A 20,327-nucleotide genomic window follows, 5' to 3' on the forward strand; every position below is an offset into this window, starting at 1 on the left:
TTGTTGGGAAGAAACAGCACTGCTGCAGAAATAACAATTTGGAGCAAATTCTCAGTGTTGACCAATCATCATTTGTCCAGATAATATGCAGAATAGTCTCTTCCTTGATTTTGAACCTGAAAAGCCTTAATGTTTGGTAGGTGATTAACACACAGTCGCAGACATCTGTAATGGAGTGATTGAGGGATGCCTACATAATTGGCAGATCACAACTTCTGGGTGTGTCTGTGAAATGCTCCCAGTGCTGAGAGGAAAGGAGTCACCTGCAAGGAGAGTAGGCATCTGGCTGAATGCAGCTGTGCCAGAGCAGGAAGCTGGGAGGAAGGACAACTCCTTTTCTGGCTCTTCCCTCTGGAACAGGCGTGTGTTTATGCTGTGACTGCCCTCTGGGGATCAGATAGCCCTGCTGGCCTTGGGACTGAGAACCGTGTCCTTGCAGCTGTCTGGGGGCTCTCAGGCTTCAGCCTGGGGTTGGGGCTGCATCACAATCACCCTCCCTGAGTTGGTGGGCTTCCAGCTTCTTGGACTGATTCCCACCACCAGATCCCCAGGCTGCAAGCTTACAGCTGACTACTGTGGAACTCTCCAGCCTTTCACAAACCAATCCAATAGGTCCACACATGAGGGGACTTCAAACTGCCCATGGGAAATTAAATGAAGAGATAGGAATTATGAATACAAAATTTCTCAATGTAACCTCCATCAAGTTCAAGACTTTTTTTTTTTTTAAATGGCGACACCCAAGAAGAAAGTCAACAAGCAAAAATACCTTGAGCATACGGTCAACTCTGCTTGAGACTGGTTCACTTTTGCTTTCTCACAGTCTCACAGGACCACTCCCATGTCTAGGTAACCATAGCTTTGGTTGTGCTTTGTTTGCAGGATTGTACTGGAAAAGCCAAGTTTCATCTCCTGCTACAGTTCTTTGAAGAAATATTTCCAGATGTCTTGGTCCCACTTGAAAGTTTCCATGGAAATCTCTGTGCAGCTGATATGAGCCAACAGTTCTGACACCAGTCAAACAGAAAGTCTGCTCCACTTTACTTTTTCAGTCAGAACTTTATATGCTGAACCAGTTAAGAAATCTATGGCATTGGCCATTGTTTCTGTTGTTCCTCCTCCGTCCTCTTCAATGAAGTCATGGAAAATATTAATTTCTCCTCTCAGGTTGCTCTGTGGGCTGCATCCTCCATGTCATCCCATTCCTTTTTAAAATGAGTTTTCCATTTGTATGCCAACAGTTTATTCAGGACATTGTCGCCATCAGTTTTTCATAAAGCATCAGTAATTTCTCCATTCTTCCACCTATACTTCACCCCAGATTTTAAGTTTGTTCATGTTGCTCTGATAGGGGCTGTTTTCAAACTGATGTCTTACCCTTAGTCTCAAATTAGGTCCTATTCACATGCGTTATATAGAGTTAGTATGTGAGATTATTTTGATGCAATGATTTTTTTTCATAATATGTGTTTTCTTGAACTTTTTGACCACTCCTATACTCATGTGTGTGAGTATATATTCTTTTTTGCAATGATTATGTATGTTATTTTTAATTTTATTTAAGTTATACAAGTTTCATGCATTTTATATATACAGCCCTAGGAACATAGTGATACTTCCCTCCCCACCTTGCAACTCATGCTCCAACACTTCTTCCTCTTCCCTCTCCCATTCCCATTCTTAATTTTTGCAAAGATCTACTTTCAGTTCACTTAATGATTGTCAGGTTAACCCTATACTAAGGATTAAACAAATAGTGTGAAGGGTTCAACAAATAGTGTGAAGAAACAAGACCAAAACACTGTTTCTCAACAGAATACACAATGGCTGTAAACAATCACTGAATCTCAAAATGTCCACTTCATTTCAATACATTACATTTTAAGGAGATACTAGTTCCCTGGAGAATGCTGACTAATGCAATATCTACTATCCTTTTTAGTACATCATAAACTGCATAGTTTCTTAAATAACCTCAGAGACATAATATAGAAAACCATGGCAGTTGTCTTTTTCAGAATTTTATAATAACACTGAATTTTAAAATGTAGCCTCCTAACCTGAATCGAGTCCACAGCACAGAGCCATTGCAGGCATTTGGGGAGTGAAGAAGCAGATGGTTCTCTCTCTCTCTCTCTTCTCTCTCTCCCTCTCCCTCTCCTTTCTTCCCTATGTCCTCCCTCCCTCCCTCCCTCCCTCCCTCCCTCTTTTTTCTCTTTGTATGGCTCTGTATCTTTAAAACCTAAAGCCGCCGAGATGACTGTGATATTAGGCATATGGATCAAAATGCCTCATTATAGTTTATTTTTCCACATTTAATGTTACTCACTGAAGATCTATACCCCTCTTTCTGTTCTTAGAAGAATACTATAATGACAAATGACTTTAACTGGTTTTTAAAATACACAGAAAATAGTGGTTAAATTTTTAAAGTTTATATGATACAGAAAAACAAGTATCACATCATCTCACGCATATATGGAGTCCAGAAAATAACCTCTCACAGAGGTTAAAAGTGTAATGTTGGTTATGAGAGTTTCAGGAGGGGAGGGAGAAGGGATGGAGTAACGCTGATCTACAAACACTAAGTTAAGGCCAGATGGGATTTTGTCTGGGCCTCTATTATACAATAAGATGACTACTAATAATGCTAATGTGCATATATAACTTTGGAGACATTATATAATATATACATGCTTTGAAACATCACCTACAACTCCATAAATATGTATAATTTGTATACCTGATCAGATTTTTTAACAGTGTTTCTGGGTGGTACACGGGGTTCCAAGCCCAGCACTGTCCCAGCCACCACCAACATGGAGACCTCATACTCAGTCCCATATCTAGTGCTCGAGTGTCCCAGCCTGAAGCTGAAGGAGCCTCCCCAGGTACACATGCCTTTGGCCATGACAATGTACATGCTAGAGGTGGTGTCTACTTCCTCATTACCAGAGGAATAATTTATGATGTGATTGTTGAACCCCCAAGTATTGGCTCTATCACTGATGAGCACACTCAACAAAGGCCAATGACAGAGTTAGTAGATAATATATACTGGAAAGACTAGCACTCAGCTTCCGGGTTGTAATGAGAGGTTTAAGTTTCATAATCACAGATCAATCCAATGCACCAAGCATCCCAAAACTCAATAGATTCTTCTTCACTCATTGGATTTGTCTTCAAGCTATGGAGTTTTTTCATGGTTAGAGCACTCATGAGAATGAAACTGGCTGGTTATCTGATGGGAAAGAGAGCCTTTGAGAAGAAATCAATAGACACTGGATTTGCTCCAGTTTGAAAGATTGCACCAGGACTCTATAAATGATGTGGACAAGAATGATGAGTAGCAGTAAAAGAAGTATCAGGTGAAAGCACAAGAATACTAAAGCTTAGTCTAGAATTTCTCCTTGGTATCAGAGAAGCAAGTTCATCACAGTATTTTTCCACACTGGTCTATACTGATGCACCAATGATAGTAAGTGGAATTTACTTCTTAGTTTTTCATTTCTTAAAGAAAATATGCTCTACTCCAACAACTGTAATATTGAATGAGGGGATTATTCTTTAATAGCCCCCTTATCATTTTTTGAGATGACATTGCTGGTTTTCAGAAATTCATGTGAAATCAGGAAATAAGATCCCATAAACTGAGAATTCTAGAAAGCTGATCAACTTTCCTTACACTGCTTTGTCTTTAAACAGAACATGGAATAATATGTTATTTCAGATATGTATGCATGACTACTTCCTGAACAGAAAATAGAATGAAAGGATCAGAAATAAATAATTTTTCTAATTAAAAATTTTTTAGTTAAAAAATGAGAGAAAAGTTTGTGTGATATTTCAGAGGCAATATTTTCTAGTGGTGTAAAATCTGTAAGTACATTTTGTTACTAAAAATTACAATATGAGGCTTTCTGATTTTCAGAAAATTTGGAAATACATAATTTTAAACAAATGTTCATTTTGTAAGATAAATCTGAAAAAAATCCATGTCTTTAAATTTGTATTTCTATTTTTAAGGCCCAATATAAAAATTTTACTATAGTTTTAAGAAAACTAATTGGCCATATAATGAGTAACATACTGGAGTGCCATGAATACAGTATTTTTATTATGGTATTAAAAGTAAGAAGTAGGTATACGAAGAATAAAATTAAAGAAAATCACTGAACAGAAATAAGAGGATTTGCTATTCAGTTGGATGTAGGAATGAATCCAAAAGAGGAAGCTGAAATTGATGAAGTTAAGGTTTCTGCAATTTGGGGGTTAGCAGTTAATAGGAGTATTGATATTTTTAAGTAGATATAAAAGAAGCATAAAAATTATTGAGATACCACTAATAAATTACCCAGGTTAAAATAATCTGTGAGGCTTTAACAGTGAGGGTTGGAACTTATGATATTCAGCTAAAGGCATGGAGGAAGATGGTATCTGTAGACATGCCATGGTCCAAAACCTAGGAAGAGCCAGATTTTCCTAAGAGAACCAGGGGGAGAGAAAAGAGGGTGGATAGGAGGACTTACAAGAACTCCATGTACACAGTGAGCAGATGAGAGGGCCAGAAGGATCTTCACATGCGGGTGTTGAATCTGTGGCTTTTAAATAACTATGCAGGAGAAACCACATATGAAGAGGAGCTGGTAAGCTGAGTGGAGAAGATGAAAGGAGAACAAGACTAATCAGCAGGCACAGAATGTTAAGCTGCCACATGGCATACCTACATTCCCTACCAGAATGGCTGCCTACTCTATCTACTCTCATCCAGTTTCCTGCTGAGGTATCCTGGGAGGCAGCACAAGATCACTCAAATGCTTGGACTCTTGCCACACGTAGAGGAGACCCACATGGAGTTCTGGGGATCCTAGTTTGCCTGATCCAGCTCCTGCTATTGTGGACATTTGGGAAGTAAATCAGGCAATGGAAGATTCCTCTCTGCCTCTCTCTCTCTCTCTTTCTCTCTCTCTCTCTCTTTCTCTCTCTTTCTCTCTCTTTCACTTTCGGCTTGTTCTCCATTGCTCTAACTTTCAAGTAGATGAAAATAAATAAAGAAGCATTCAAAAAAAGTTAAGACAGACATATGGATCTAAGGACTAGGACTAGGAAAATATTTGCAACCTGGAATAAAGCAGTTTTGGAAGAATATTAGATTTACAAAGGAAGAGAAACTCAAAAATAACAATAGATGCAGAGAAAGCATTTGATAAAATATAACATCATTTCATGATTAAAACCATGAGCAAACTGGGTACAGAAGGAACATTCCTCAACACAATCAAGGCAATTTATGACAGACCCATGGCCAGTATCCTATTGAATGCGGAAAAGTTGGAAGCATTTCCACTAAGATCTGAAACCAGACAAGAATGTCCACTCTCACTATTGCTATTTAATATAGTCCTGGAAGCTTTAGCCAGAGCCATTAGGCAAGAAAAAGGAATCAAAGGGATACAAATTGGAAAGGAGGATATTGAACTGTCCCTATTTGCAGATGACATGATCCTATATATAGGGGATCAAAAAAAAAAAAAAAAAACTCCACTAAGAAACTGTTGGAACTCATAAAAGAATCTGGTAAAATGGTATGATATAAAATCAACACAGAAAAATCAACAGCCTTTGTATACACAATGTCATGGTTGAGAAAGAACTTTCTTTTTTTTTTTGACAGGCAGAGTGGACAGTAAGAGAGAGACAGAGAGAAAGGTCTTCCTTTGCCATTGGTTCACCCTCCAATGGCCGCCGCAGCCGGCGTGCTGTGGCCAGCGCACCATGCTGATCCGATGGTAGGAGCCAGGTACTTATCCTGGTCTCCCATGGGTGCAGGGCCCAAGGACTTGGGCCATCCTCCACTGCACTCCCGGGCCACAGCAGAGAGCTGGCCTGGAAGAGGGGCAACCGGGACAGAATCTGGTGCCCCGACCAGGACTAGAACCCGGTGTGCAGGTACCGCAAGGCGGAGGATTAGCCTAGTGAGCCACAGTGCCAGCCGAGAAAGAACTTTCAAGACCAGTCTCATACTCAGTAGATCCAAAAAGAATTAAACACCTTGGAATAAATTTAACCAAGGATGTCAAAGATCTCTATGATGAAAATTGCAAAATTCTAAAGAAAGACATAGAAGAGAACATTAAAAATGGAAAAATCTTTCATGTTCATGTATCATAAGAATCAGCATCATCAAAATACCCATACTATCAAAGGAACTTACAGATTCAATGCGATCTCAATCAAAATTTTTCTCAGATATAGAATGAAATTCTCAGATATAGAAAAAATGATGTTAAAATTCATATGGAAGCACAGGGGATCCCAAATAGTTAAAGCAATCTTATACAACAAAAGCAAAGATGGAAGCATCACAATACCTGATTTCAAGACATATTACAGGGAAGTTATAATAAAAAAAAGCCTGATACTGGCACAAAAACAGAAGTGTAGACCAATAGAACAGAATAGAAACTCCAGAAATCAATTCATGCATCTACAACCAACTTATCTTTGGCAAAGAAGCTAAAAGCAATCACTGGCACAAGGACTGTTTCTTTAACAAATGGCACTGGGGAAATGGATCTCTACATGCAGAAGTATGAAAGTAGATGACTAACTTATACCTTACAAAAATATCCACTCAAAATGAATGAAAGACCTAAATCCACAACCTGATACCCTCAAATTACTAGAGAACATTGGGGAAACCCTGCAAGATGTTGGCCTAGGCAAAAACTTCCTGGAAAAGATCCAGGAGCAGAAGGACTCAAAGTCAAAATTGACAAATGGGATTACATAAAGCTGAGAAGCTTCTTTACTAAAAAAGAAACACTCAGCAAAGTGAAGGGGCCACCAAGAGCATGGGAGAAAATATTGGCAAACTACATAACTGATAAAGGCTTAACATCCAGCATCTATAAAGAGCTCAAGGAATTCAACAACAAAACTAACAACCTGATTAAGTAATGGGCAAAGGACTTGAACAGGCATTTTTCAAGAGAGGAAATTCAAATGTCCAACAGACACTTCAAAAATGCTCAGGCTCACTAGCCATCAGGGAAATGCAAATCAAAACCACAGTGAGGTTTCACTTCACTATGATTAGAATGCCTCACATACAGAAATCAACAAATGACAAATACTGACAAGGATATAGGGAAAAAAGTACCCTGGTCCACTGTTGGGGGAATGTAAACTGATGCAGCCACTGTGGAAGACAGTATGGAGATACCTCAAAAATCTAAATATACACCTACCATATGATCCAGCCACCCCACTCCTGAGAATTTACCCAAACCAAAAGAAATAAGCAGATTAAAGAGTTATTTGTATCCCATGTTCACTGCAGCACAATTCACAATAGCAGATATGGAACCAACACAGATGCACATCAACTACTGACTAGATATAGAAATTATAGTATATATACACTATGGAGTACTACTCAGCTGTTAAAAAAACGAAATCCTGTCATTTGCAACAAGATGGATACAACTAGAAACCATTAAACTTAGTGAAATAAGCCAATCCCAGAAAGACAGAAATCATGTTTTTGCTGATCTGAGCTAACTAAAAGAGTGCCTGAAACATAACACATTAGAGTGAAATAGACATTTCTAGGTTTGATGATCATTTACAGTTCTTGTCGCTTCCATTTAGAAACAGTTTTTTGTTTGGTTGGTTGGTTGTTTTCTTTTTTTCTTCAGAATATTTGCTGAACTCTTTTACTAAGTGTATGGTTACTAAGCTATATGATTGCTAAGTAAACAGAAAATAGATCTTTGTAAAAATTAAGAATGGGAATATGACAGGGAGGATGAGGAGGGGATGGATTATGGGTTGGAGGGGACAGAAGTGTCACTATGTTCCTAAGTCTGCATATATGAAATACATGAAATTTGTATAACTTAAGTAAAGTTTAAAAAAAGAAGTACACATTGGCCGGTGCTGTGGCTCAATGGGCTAATCCTCCACCTTGCGGTGCCAGCACACTGGGTTTTAGTCCCAGTCGGGGTGCCATATTCTATCCTGGTTGCCCCTCTTCCAGGCCAGCTCTCTGCTATGGTCCAGGAGTGCAGTGGAGGATGGCCCAAGTGCTTGGTCCCTGCACCCACACGGGAGACCGGGAAGAGCACCTGGCTCCTGGCTTCAGATCAGCGCGATGCGCCAGCCATAGCGCATCGGCCATGGCGGCCATTGGAGGGTGAACCGACGGCAAAAGGAAAACCTTTCTCTCTGTCTCTCTCTCTCTCACTATCCACTCTGCCTGTCAAAAATAAAAAAAAGAAGTACACATAAAACAAATGTCACCACCAAATTCATTGACAGAGCAAGTAGAATTATTATCCAATCAATAAAATGAAAGGTCTTAGTTCTTATCTATCAGTCCCAATCTTGAATGTAAATGGGTTAAATTCACCAACCAAAAGACTTCGTTTGGCTGAATGGATAAAAAACCAGGACCCCACTATATGCTGCCTACTAGAAGTTCACAAAAATGCACACAGACTGAAAGTGAAGAGTTGGAAAAAGATATACCAGGCAAACAGAAACCAAAAGCAAGCTGGTATAGCCATCCTGATATCAGATAAAACAGAGTTTAAATCAAAAATTGTAAAAAGAAATAAAGGACATTATATTTTGATAAAAGGTTCAATTCAGAAAGAAGACATGCAGTTATAAATATATATATATATATATGCATCTAACAGAAGACCACCTAGATATATACAACAAATACTATTAGACCTAAAGAGAGAGATAGAGTCCAATAAAATAATAGTGCATCAGTTCAATATCCCATTCTCATCAAGTGACAGGTGTTCCAGACAAGTAGTCATTAAAAACATATCAGTTAAAACATACTTTTGAGCAAATGGACCCAACAGACAATTACAGGACACTTCATCCAACAGCTACAGAATACACATTCTTCTCCTGAGCACATGGAACATTTTCTAGGATACACGACAAATTAGGCCACAAATCAAGTCTCAGCACATTTAAAAAGACTGAAATACCATGTAGATTCTCAAACTATAAAGGAATAAAACTAGAAATTAACAATAAGAAGAACAATAACACACTCATAAACACTTGGAAATTAAACAATATTCTACTGTGTGATCAATGGGTCACTGAAAAAATTAAAAAGGAAATAAAAACTTTCTTGAAATAAATGAATGAAAGTACAACATATCAAAACTTGTGGGATACAGAAAAAGCAATATTAAGAGGGATGTGTATAGCATTAAGTGCTTACATTTTAAAAAAAGAGATGCCTCAAAGTAAATACCCAATGATGCATCTTGAAAACTTAGAAAAACAAGAACAAACCAAACCCAGAATCAGGAGGAGGTGAGAAATAGTAACTCTCAGAGCAGAAATAAATGAAATTGAAGCTAATAAAAAGAATACAAAAGATCAACAAAAGTTGTGTTCTTTTGATAAAATAAATTAACTGCTGGCCTCACAAAGAAAAAAAGAGAGAGAATTCAAATAAATGAATTTAGAGATGAAAAAGATGAAATTACAACCTAAACCACTGAAATACAAAGAATCATAAGAAATTACTATGAAGAACTATATGCTAATAAACCAGAAAACCTTGAAGAAATGGATAAATTCCTGGATTCATATAACCTGCCAAGATTAAATCAAGAAATATAGACAATCTAACCAGACCCATAATGAGCAATGAGATTGAAGCAGTAATCAAAAGTCTTCCATTAAAGAAAATCCAGGACCTGATGGCTTCACTACTGAAACCTAAAAAACATGCAAAGAGGAAGTAACTCCAATACTCTCCAAGCTATTCCAAAATATTGAACTGGATGGAACTCTACTAACCTCTTTTTACAAAGCCAGCATCACTTTGATACCAAAACCAATAAGACATGAGCAGAAAACACATATCTATATCCTTAATGAACATAGGTGCAAAGATTCTCAACAAAATACTAGCAAATGGAATCCAAAACAACTTCGAAAAGATCACACACCACTATCAAGTGGTATTTACCCCAGAAATGCAAGGGTGGTTCAACATTCACAAATCAATAAACATCGTACATCACATCAATGGAACGAAGAACAAAAACCACATGGTCATGGTCATCTCAATACATGCAGAGAAATCATTTGATAAGATTCAACACTCCTTGAAGAGAAAAGCCCTCCACAAATTAGTAAAGAAGGAACATGCCTCAAAATTATAAAGGCTGTATATCACTAACAAACAGCCAATATCACACTGAAAGCATTTCCCTCAGATTTGGAGCAAGTAAAATGAACTCTTCCCCCAGGACAGAAAATTAGGGTTTCTGCTGTGTCCTGGTTTGCTTTCCATATTGAAACTCAAAAAAATTGAGAAAGTAATCTGGTTAGATAGAGTGAGGGGTAGATTTTTGAAACTTTGCTTTTAGACCTGTAATTGAGCATTCAAATCATACAGGATTCTCTGATACCACGTATCTAGTAGGAGGAGTCTTCAAAAAGTTCATTGGAAATGCACATTATGAAAAAAATTGTGCATGGACTTTCAAGTTTTTGCACCAAAATAAATTTATTTTTAACTCCATTTCCAAAGCAATTTCAAGCCTGCTAGTATTTATCATCCATTTGACATTGTTATTTAAAAAAAAATAAAATAAGAATTTCTAATTTATTGACACATGAACCTTATTAGAAAATTCAGGGCTGTCAAAGAATATAATTTCTCTAATATCAGATTATTTTGGTTTAGAAATGCGCATCAAAGCAGCAAAAGAGTGATCACAAAAAAGACTAGTATAGACTGCCAACAGCGACAGCCATATCTTGAAAACTTCACAACAAAATCATTCATTGATATTTTTACTAATTTTGGAAGAGTTAATGCATGTCTAAAATTAATTGTTTCTGCTATTACTATGCACCATAAACTTACTCAAGAAATCATAAATATCAAAAACAAATCTTAGGGATGAATCATTATTGTTTGATTATTGAAAACCAATTTCTAGGTTGATTATCTGATAATTTTAAAAGCATGAGAAAAGACAGTTTTGGTTATGAAGCAATCTGACAGACGCAAGGTCTAGCTTCCGACCCGCAAACAAATATTTAGCCCATCCACGATTTCCCTCCCACAGCAGCTTCCAGGGTGTAGTTTTAAATCAGCAGATAGAGAGCTGCATGAGAGAGAATGAGGAGGTCACTGGTTTCCAGGGGCAGACCTCATGGGAAATAAACACAGCCGAGAAGAGAATCCCACATGGGACAACAGGGATTTTAGGCTGGCTGGGGCATCTACTGAGTCATTTCTTTCAATTCAATTAAGGCTCTTAAAAATAAATTCTGCATTTGTGTTCAATAAAGCACACGTAAAAATTATATATTTAATCCTTTGAGAACTCTTGGCAGTAGAAAATATAAAACTTTCTTTTCTGGGTAAGATGGAGATGAAATTTTGTACTACCTATATTGCAAAACTATGAACAACTATCAGCAAGACACTGGTGGAAAGCATTTTTGAAATGTTTATTATCATCTGAGTGATTTGATATATACTTTTCAAGGTAATGATTCTTACCATGTAAATTACTGAAGGTTTCCATTGTAAATTCACATAAATTATCTTCTTTGAAACTTGCCAGATTTACGAATTAAAGGTAAATAAATTGTTATAGGATCTCAGATATTCTGAAGTATCTCATAAGCACAAAGATTTCTTAATCCTGGGCAATTAAGTTATCAGATGATATTTCCAGAGACTGGTTTCACATAACCAAAGGGAAGAAACCTACTCTAATCTTCTACCTTTATGCAATACACTAAATATGAACTAAAAAGTTTAGATCAAATATTCACTTTAGGGCTTGAATTACTTAATGTAATAAACTGAGTGGTAATCCAAAAATAAAATCTTCTTCCCATGTAAGTAGCTACAACACTGTAGGTTGCTTTCTGTGAAAAAAGAACCCTTCTGCGCCTTATGAGGAATATAGAAATTAGCAGGACCTTGTAAGCTGCCCAGTATGTTCGAGCAGAGGTGTCAGAAACTCAAGCTTACATTACAGAAGACAGAAACACTCTGGTTAGCAGCATTAACTCCAGAAACAAACTGGCTTCCAATGAGTGTTCCTTTAATTTAATTAATAGATTTTTAGAATGGGAAGCAATATGTGCAACACTTACTGGCTAATACTTAGACACCCAGTAAATATATATAATTTGATATAAAATTTGAGTCATTATCTCACCTGAAAAATCATATGTCTGCCACTTCTAGCCAATAGATTTCTTTTTTCTGATATTTTGCACAGAACCAAAGAGTTCAATTTCCTCTTATTTGCTTCTCATTTATCTTTCTTTTACACTCTTGATCCTTGAGAGATGAGGAAAGATAATGAAAGTGAGATGAGTGACCTAGTGTTTTAGCATAGTGTGCAGAATGGTATGAGAAGGCAACAGAAATGAAATGAGTTTAACCTTAAAGTGATGAAAATGGTCCTGGAATGTAGAGAGGACTCTGTCTTGCACCCTATCATCAAATCCTGGAAATGTTAGAAGTCTACAGTTTGTGGGGTCAGAGGGAAGCTCAGGAGATCTGAGTGAATAAATTGTTACTTATGAACAACATAAAGAGAGTTATTTGAGGAAGAGATTTTCCATTCTGTCTGCAAACTATATTTTAGAAGTACAGAGGCAGATTCTATCTTATGTTATCAAGTCTTTTTTTTCTATTAACTCCATTATTTGATTGACATTTTGCTTGTTCACCAAAATAAGTACAGAAATTGTCAGCCAGAATGTTACATATAGAGATTCCATGGAAGCCATGCAAACATTATTATTATTACTATTTTATTATTATTGTTATTTAGCCTGGCTCCTATGGATAATCAATAAAGGTGTTTTATCTCATCTGGACAGGAATCATTTACCAGCATGAAAGATCAAAGACATCCATTGTGTTCCGGCAAGGGGCAGAGGAGCATCGAACACCTCATCCACACACTGGGAGCTAGTCATTTTTGGTTTCCACTTGCATAGTATACCTTTTTCCAGCCCCTCAGTTTCAGTTTGTGTGCATCTTTACCTGTTAAGTAACTTTCTTGTATACAGTTTAGTCTTGCATACAGTTGGCTCTCACTATTTTATTCATTAGGTCAACCTATAGCTTTTGACTGGGGAATTTAATCCATTCACATTCAAGATTGATAATAATAGATTTGAAATAAGTCTTGTCATTTTACTGGTAGCATACTGGTTATTTTATGTATTACATATTTCTTTTTGCCTCTTATCATCTTTGTGTTTCCATAGCTTTTCATCACAGTAAGCTTGGATCCTCTTTCTCTTTTGTGTGTCTGCTGTGTTAGTGAATTTTGTACTGTCATGTGGTTTCATGATGATTTTTTTCTAATGTAGGACTCCTTTCAGGATTTTGTCTAGGGCTGGTCTGGTGGTGATGAATTCTCTTGGTTTACTTGTCTGGGAAATACTTTATTTCCCCTTTCATTGCTAAAGGATAGCTTCCCCAGATATGGTGTACTAGTTTGGAAGTCGGTTTTTCAAGACCTTGAATATATCATCTCACACTCTTCTGGCCTGCAGGGTTCCTGCTGAGAAGTTGGCTGTGAGTCTAATGGGTTTTCCTTTATGTGTAGCTTGGTGTTTTACTCTATCATTAAGATTCTTTTCTTGTCCTTAATTTTAGACCACTTGATTGTAATATGCCTTGGAGAAGGTTTCTGTTTGAGTCTGGTTGAGATCCTTAGAGTTCTTGTATCTGGATGCCCACATCTCTTTCAAAACTTGGCAAATTTTCAACTATAGTTCTTTTTGATAAATTTTCAATGCCTTTTTCCTTCTATTTATCATCAGATTCAGAGGCTTCTGCACCACAAAGGAAATAATGTAATTAAACGACATTGGACAGAAAAGGAGAAAATATTTGCAAGCTACCTATCCAACAAGAATTAGTATCCAGAACATATCAAGAACTCAAAAAACTCAGTAGCAAGATAACAATTAATCCACTTAAGAAATGGGTGAAAGACTTGAGTAGACAACTCTGAAAAGAAGAAATTCAAATGACCAAAAAGTATATGAAAAAATGCTCAGTATCTACCATCAGAGAAATGCAAATCAAAACCACAAAGGGACATCACTTTGCCCATGTTAGGATGACTGGTATTTTAAAAAAGAGCGAGGAAGTAAGACATTCTGGAAGGATGTGGAGAGATGGGAACAGATACGCACTGTTGGTGGAAATGTAAGTTAGTAAAGCCACTATGAAAAACACCATGGAGATTTCTTAAAAACTAGAAATGGAATTTCCATAGGATCCAGCAATCCCACTACTGATATTTATCCAAAAATATGAAATCATTGTATCAAAGAAATATCTACCCTACCACATTTATTGCAGCACTATTCACAATAACCAGAAAAACCATAATCACATGAATGGGTAAAGAAGCTGTGGCATATATACACAATAGAATACTATCCAGCTATAGAAAAAAATGAAATCCTATCATCTGCAGCAAAATGGTTGGAACTCGTAGACGTTATGTTAAGTGAAATAAGCCAGACACAGAGGGACAAATACTGCAAATTCTCCCTCTTATTTGGAAACTTTAAAAAAAAACCTCAATCTGAACATGGAATAGTCATTTCTAGGAGTTGCGAGGGGTGGTGGGAATAAAGGGAGCTTGGATTTAAAAATAGGGAAAGATGGGAGTGGTTTATTTATTGTGACAAATATGTCATAGTAATATGAGATGTTAATGGGAAAGTTGGATGGGGGTAAATGAGAATTCTTTGTACTACCTCACAATTTTTGTTTTCTAAACTTAAACTACTCAGAAACAAAAAGTTATTAAAAAAATAAAAATATTTGAACAAATAAACTCTTTAAAACATAGGAATGGTTTCTCTTCTTTCTTAAATAAAGACCACAATCTTTAATATATCTAATAGGGCCCGGCCTCACCACCCCTCGCTCGCACGCACGCACGTTCCTCCTCCGTCCTCGCGCCCCTTTTCCTACACTTTCCTCTTCTCCCCGACTGGAGGAGCTGCTCGCGCCGCGCGGTGCATTCTGGGGACCCAGGTCGAGCCCGTCGCCGCCTTCGCCGCCGCTGCCTGAGGGGAGAGAGGAGAGGCCGCAACCGGGAAGAAAACGCCAGAGTCGCCGCTGGAGGAAAGTCCACTCCCCTGCCGCCGCCGCCGCCGCCAGCGAGGCACGCCCACCCGCTCGCCCGTCCCCCTGCCCCGTTCACAATGCAGCCTGCTTCTGCAAAGTGGTATGATCGAAGGGATTATGTCTTCATTGAATTCTGTGTTGAAGACAGTAAAGATGTTAATGTAAATTTTGAAAAATCCAAACTTACATTCAGTTGTCTTGGAGGAAGTGATAATTTTAAGCATTTAAATGAAATTGACCTTTTTCATTGCATTGATCCAAATGATTCCAAGCACAAAAGAACGGACAGATCAATTTTATGTTGTTTACGAAAAGGAGAATCTGGCCAGTCATGGCCAAGGTTAACAAAAGAAAGCGCAAAGCTCAATTGGCTTAGTGTGGACTTCAATAATTGGAAAGACTGGGAAGATGATTCAGATGAAGACATGTCTAATTTTGATCGTTTCTCTGAGATGATGAACAACATGGGTGGTGATGAGGATGTAGATTTGCCAGAAGTAGATGGAGCAGATGATGATTCACAAGACAGCGATGATGAAAAAATGCCAGATCTGGAATAAGGAGTATTGTCATCACCTGGATTTTGAGAAAGTGATTTCTCTGCAAAATTTCATAATTGAGAGAATTCCTGAGTTGATAGCTCTAAAGGTGGATGCTGTATTTGCCTCCTTTAACCCATTTTTCAACCTATTTGTTTTTTTAAAAGGCTTCACTAAGGGTTGATATGTACCATTGTAAGGGGCAGTTTTAAGTCAGCTAAGGCAATAACCTTATGCATGAACATTTCCCAGACTTCGTGAAGCTGTTGAGGTCCTAGATAATTGATACAGCAGTTGTGATAAATAAAAACATTTCACTTAAGTCTCCTTTACTTCTTCATAACATAGATACTGACATGATAGGAAGTGCTCAGCTTAGGGAAAGATAAGTAAATTTTAGGGTTTAGAACATGGACTCAAACGTGGCTGAAACAAATTGGCTGACACCTTAAACTGATAACCGGCTATTCCTCTGGTGTATCCTTCAGGAGTGTTCCACTAAAGTTTATTTTTCAAAAAATTCACTTCACATTATTCTATGTAAGTGATCACTTGTCAGTATTCCAGATGTATCTTAGCTAAAACTAGTGAATGCCCTAACTTAGATGGTTTTTGAAGCCTATACATTTGGTATTGTTTGGCCCTTAAGCTTTTACATCTCTTAGCATGGAGGATGAAGAAAGCTGTACATTGTTGCTTGAGAGTCTGTACATTTAGACCAGATTTGTATTTGCACTGTCAGTATGGCAAATGAGTGAAGAAAATGTTAATACACTATTGGAAATTTTTTTATTTCTTTTTTTTTTCTGGTTCAGCTTATACCAGGGCTGAAAACCTCAATTTATGTTCATGACAGTGGGGATTTTTTTAAATGTCTACATTCTTTCTAATAAACTGTTGGAAGACTTAAAAAAAATATCTAATAGATCCAATGTAATCTCAGCCTACTTCTGTGGCTCTTCCTGTACATATTTCCACTAGTTCCATGATTTCTGACATTCAGGACATTATTTCACAAAATCTCTAATGTGTTTTCCTGCTCCAGAGTACTGGGGGTTTTATTCTCTGTAAACTGAAACACTTTGGCTTCTAAACCCTTCACCTAGTTAGAACTTCAGATGTCAACTCAAATTATTATTGTTCTACAGGAAAACTTCCTAATACCCAAGATAGAGCCAGTGTCCTGATATACATGTCCTATACATTTTTATTTCATTTTTGAACTACTAAATGATTCTCTTACAATTCTGTAATTAATGTCTACTATCACTGCAATGCTAGAACCCACTCAACAAAGCTTCCTATAGTCTTCTACAGAGTACTGATTTATTTACACTATAGTACACCTGACTCCTAATAAGTTTTCAACAATAATTTGTTGAATTCATTAATAAAAGTCTGTATTTTAAATTCAGTATCTCTATGTGTTCAGATCACATGAGCTTGAGAAAGAAGGTTGATTCTGTGGGAACCCTACACAGTACAGTCAAAAGAATGAAAGCAGCAAGTAACTACCCATTTTAAAAAGCTCCAAAGAGCAGAGCAAGAAGGCAAGACTTGGTTAGAAACCAATTATGAAAATTACAGGTCCTTAGGAACTATAAAGCAAAAATAGACTTTCCTCTTTCTTCACATGTCTTTCTGAAGCATAGTTGCTGATATGCACTGAGGACTGCAGTATCAACACAGGGGTGGAAACAGCACATAAGGCTGTTACAAAGATTAAATCAGTAACATTTCAGAATTCCTGGCAGTCAGTGCACAGTAAGTATTAGCCACTTCACAAGAGGTGGTCTCACTAACCTCTCCATCAGCATTGCCCAGGTTTCAGTGAGCACTGCTTTCTATGGCCCTCTGTTTGGCTGTATGTAAAGTAATCATTATTCAGCTAACTTGCAGATTTGAAAATTGTTTCCTGACTGTGTGATTTGTCCCCTCATTTAGGAATCTAGAAGTTGTGTTACTGATGCTGAACCCAAGACGGAGCCATCAGCATCAGTAATCAGTTTAAGTATCCTTGGAGAAATAACCGTGAGGATTGCCATGTCTGTTGTCATTTAAGATATTGTCATATTTATTCTGAAATTAAAAACAGAAGCCTTGGTTTCACATCCCAGACCCATCTCTGTGTGTGTGACCCTGGGCATTTAGTTAGTCCTTGGCACGCAGTAAGCTCTCAGTAACATGATCTTTACTTTTCTTACACTTCAATGTTCTGACATTGTGGCCTCTTAAAAAGGAGTAGAATCTGATGTTGACATAAAGCTACAAGGACCACACAGACTGCCCCCGAAATGTAAAAACAACTGCAGAATTGTAACTTACTTTGCTACAAGTGGCCTCCTTATTTTCCTGTCCTTTATGTGTATCCTTCAATCAAAACAACTTCACTGTTCAGTGTGCACGTGTTGATATGCTTCTTAATTGCTGTGGGTGAGAGCCATTATCCTAAGATATAACCTAATTCAGATTTATGAAAAAAATAGAAATATTGGGTTGATGTCTAAAAATGATGTTTATCTTTTAGATGATTATCTCCCATTATGAGTTAACTAAGCTGGATAAATTAATTTTTCACTGAGACTACAAAATTCTTCCCTGGAAACCTGAACATAGCATAAAAATTAAATCTATAATAATAAAAAGTTTAAAATGTTTTAAAAACTCATTATTAATTATTAATCATCTGCCTTACCTGGCTAGGGCTGATCTTAATGAAATAAATTGGCACAAGATCGAGTCATATGTTCTTCAATAATTTTTTGTAATTACTTAACTAATTACTTAATTAATTAACTAATGCATTAATTAAAATGCAGCTTATATCAATTTAAGATAAATTGACAGATAATGTTAATTAATGGATTACTCATTATGTTTTCATGAGTCATGTTAGTATGGGTGTACAATATTCTTTAGAGACTGACTTTTGTAAATCTGAATTAATTACCACACTTTCATATCTCCATTCTATGAAAGTACAGAATTAGCATTTTTCTTCTCCTGCAATATATGTGCACATAAATGCATGATTATAAATTTTTATTACATTTGTGTCTTTTTAGATAATCTTTCAGGAGGGTCAATGTCATTCACATTCAGTAACTTGCCGTTGGTTTTTTCTTACAAGGCCACTTAGAATGAACTTCACATCCCACATTTTGTTCATTGGAAGGTTATGACTGCTTTTTAAATTTGCTGTTCCTAAGTCATTTTATTATGATTGCAAATAATCTAGAACTCTTCCTGCAATTGTGTTACCTGTCCAGGAATTAAAAGTTTTTCTATATATGTATTTTATTATTCATTAATTTCTTGATAATATTAGTTGAAAATGACTTTTTGGAAGGTACGTTTTGTGGCACAACATGTTAGTCAGCCCTTGGTTCACTTACATCCTCTATCAGAGTACTAATTCAACTTCTAGCTGCTCTGTTTCTGATCCAACTTCTTGCTAATGCCTCCTGAGATGCAGCAGATGACAGCTCAAGTACTTAGACTCCTGGCACCACGTGGGATACCTAGATGGAGTTCTATGCTCCTGGCTTCAGCTTGGCCCAGCCTTGGCCATTGCAGGCATTTGGGAAGTGAACCAGTTGATAACCTACCTCTCTCTCTCTCTCTCTCTCTCTCTCTCTCTCTCTCTCTCCCCCACACACACACACAGCTCCCCCTTCTCTATCTCCCTCTCCCTCTCCCTGTTTATGTGTGTTTGTGTGTCTGCCTTTCAAGCAAGGTAAACAAATTAAAAAATTATTTTCATTCTTTATGTAAGGCAGAGTGACAACAAGGAAGGAATAGACAGATCATTCATCTTCTTTTTCACTCCCATAATGCCTACAATGGTCAGAGCTACACTGAACTCTACATAATCTCAACTTGATACATGAACTTTTATACCAAGTAGCTTTACATCAAACTTCCTGCAAAAGAAATTGTCAGGAAAGTGAAGAGGCAACCAACAGAATAGGAAAAAAATATTTGCAAACTATGCAACAGATAAAGAATTAATCTACAAAGAGATCAAGAAACTCCACAACAACAAAACAAACAACCCACTTAAGTGATGGGCCAAGGACCTCAATAGACATTTTTCAAAAGAGGAAGTCCAAATGGCCAACAGACACATGAAAAAATGTTCAGGGTCACTAGCAATCAGGGAAATGCAAATCAAAACCACAATGAAGTTTTACCTCACCCCAGTTAGAATGGCTCACATACAGAAATCTGTCAACAACAGATGCTGGTGAGGATGTGGGGAAAAAGGGACACTAACCCACTGTTGGTGGGAATGTAAACTGGTTAAGCCACTATAGAAGTCAGTTTGGAGATTCCTCAGAAACCTGAATATAACCCTACCATAAAACCCAGCCATCCCACTCCTTGGAATTTACCCAAAGGAAATTAAATTGGCAAATAAAAGATCTGTCTGCACATTAATGTTTATTGCAGCTCAATTCACAATAGCTAAGACCTGGAATCAACCTAAATGCCCATCAACGGTAGACTGGATAAAGAAATTATGGGATACGTACTCTATAGAATACTATACAGCAGTCAGATGGCGCCGTGGCTCACTAGGCTAATCCTCCACCTTG

At 37.2% G+C, this 20,327-nt stretch overlaps 2 pseudogenes across 1 annotated transcript; both read left to right on the forward strand.

Annotated features, from left to right (window-relative positions):
* Positions 1-2,258: 2,258 nt before the first annotated feature.
* On the forward strand, positions 2,259-4,903 carry LOC149124874 (oligosaccharyltransferase complex subunit OSTC pseudogene; annotated as a pseudogene).
* A 10,056-nt stretch (positions 4,904-14,959) lies between these two features.
* On the forward strand, positions 14,960-16,353 carry LOC149124875 (prostaglandin E synthase 3 pseudogene; annotated as a pseudogene). The gene has a single exon (XR_016211623.1). The product of XR_016211623.1 is annotated as a prostaglandin E synthase 3 pseudogene (transcript).
* The last annotated feature ends 3,974 nt before the right edge of the window (positions 16,354-20,327 follow it).

The sequence above is a fragment of the Oryctolagus cuniculus genome, chromosome 8 (genome assembly GCF_051225735.1).
Source record: "Oryctolagus cuniculus isolate XC-2025 breed Fujian yellow rabbit chromosome 8, ASM5122573v1, whole genome shotgun sequence".
In the NCBI taxonomy this organism is placed as follows: Eukaryota; Metazoa; Chordata; class Mammalia; order Lagomorpha; family Leporidae; genus Oryctolagus; species Oryctolagus cuniculus.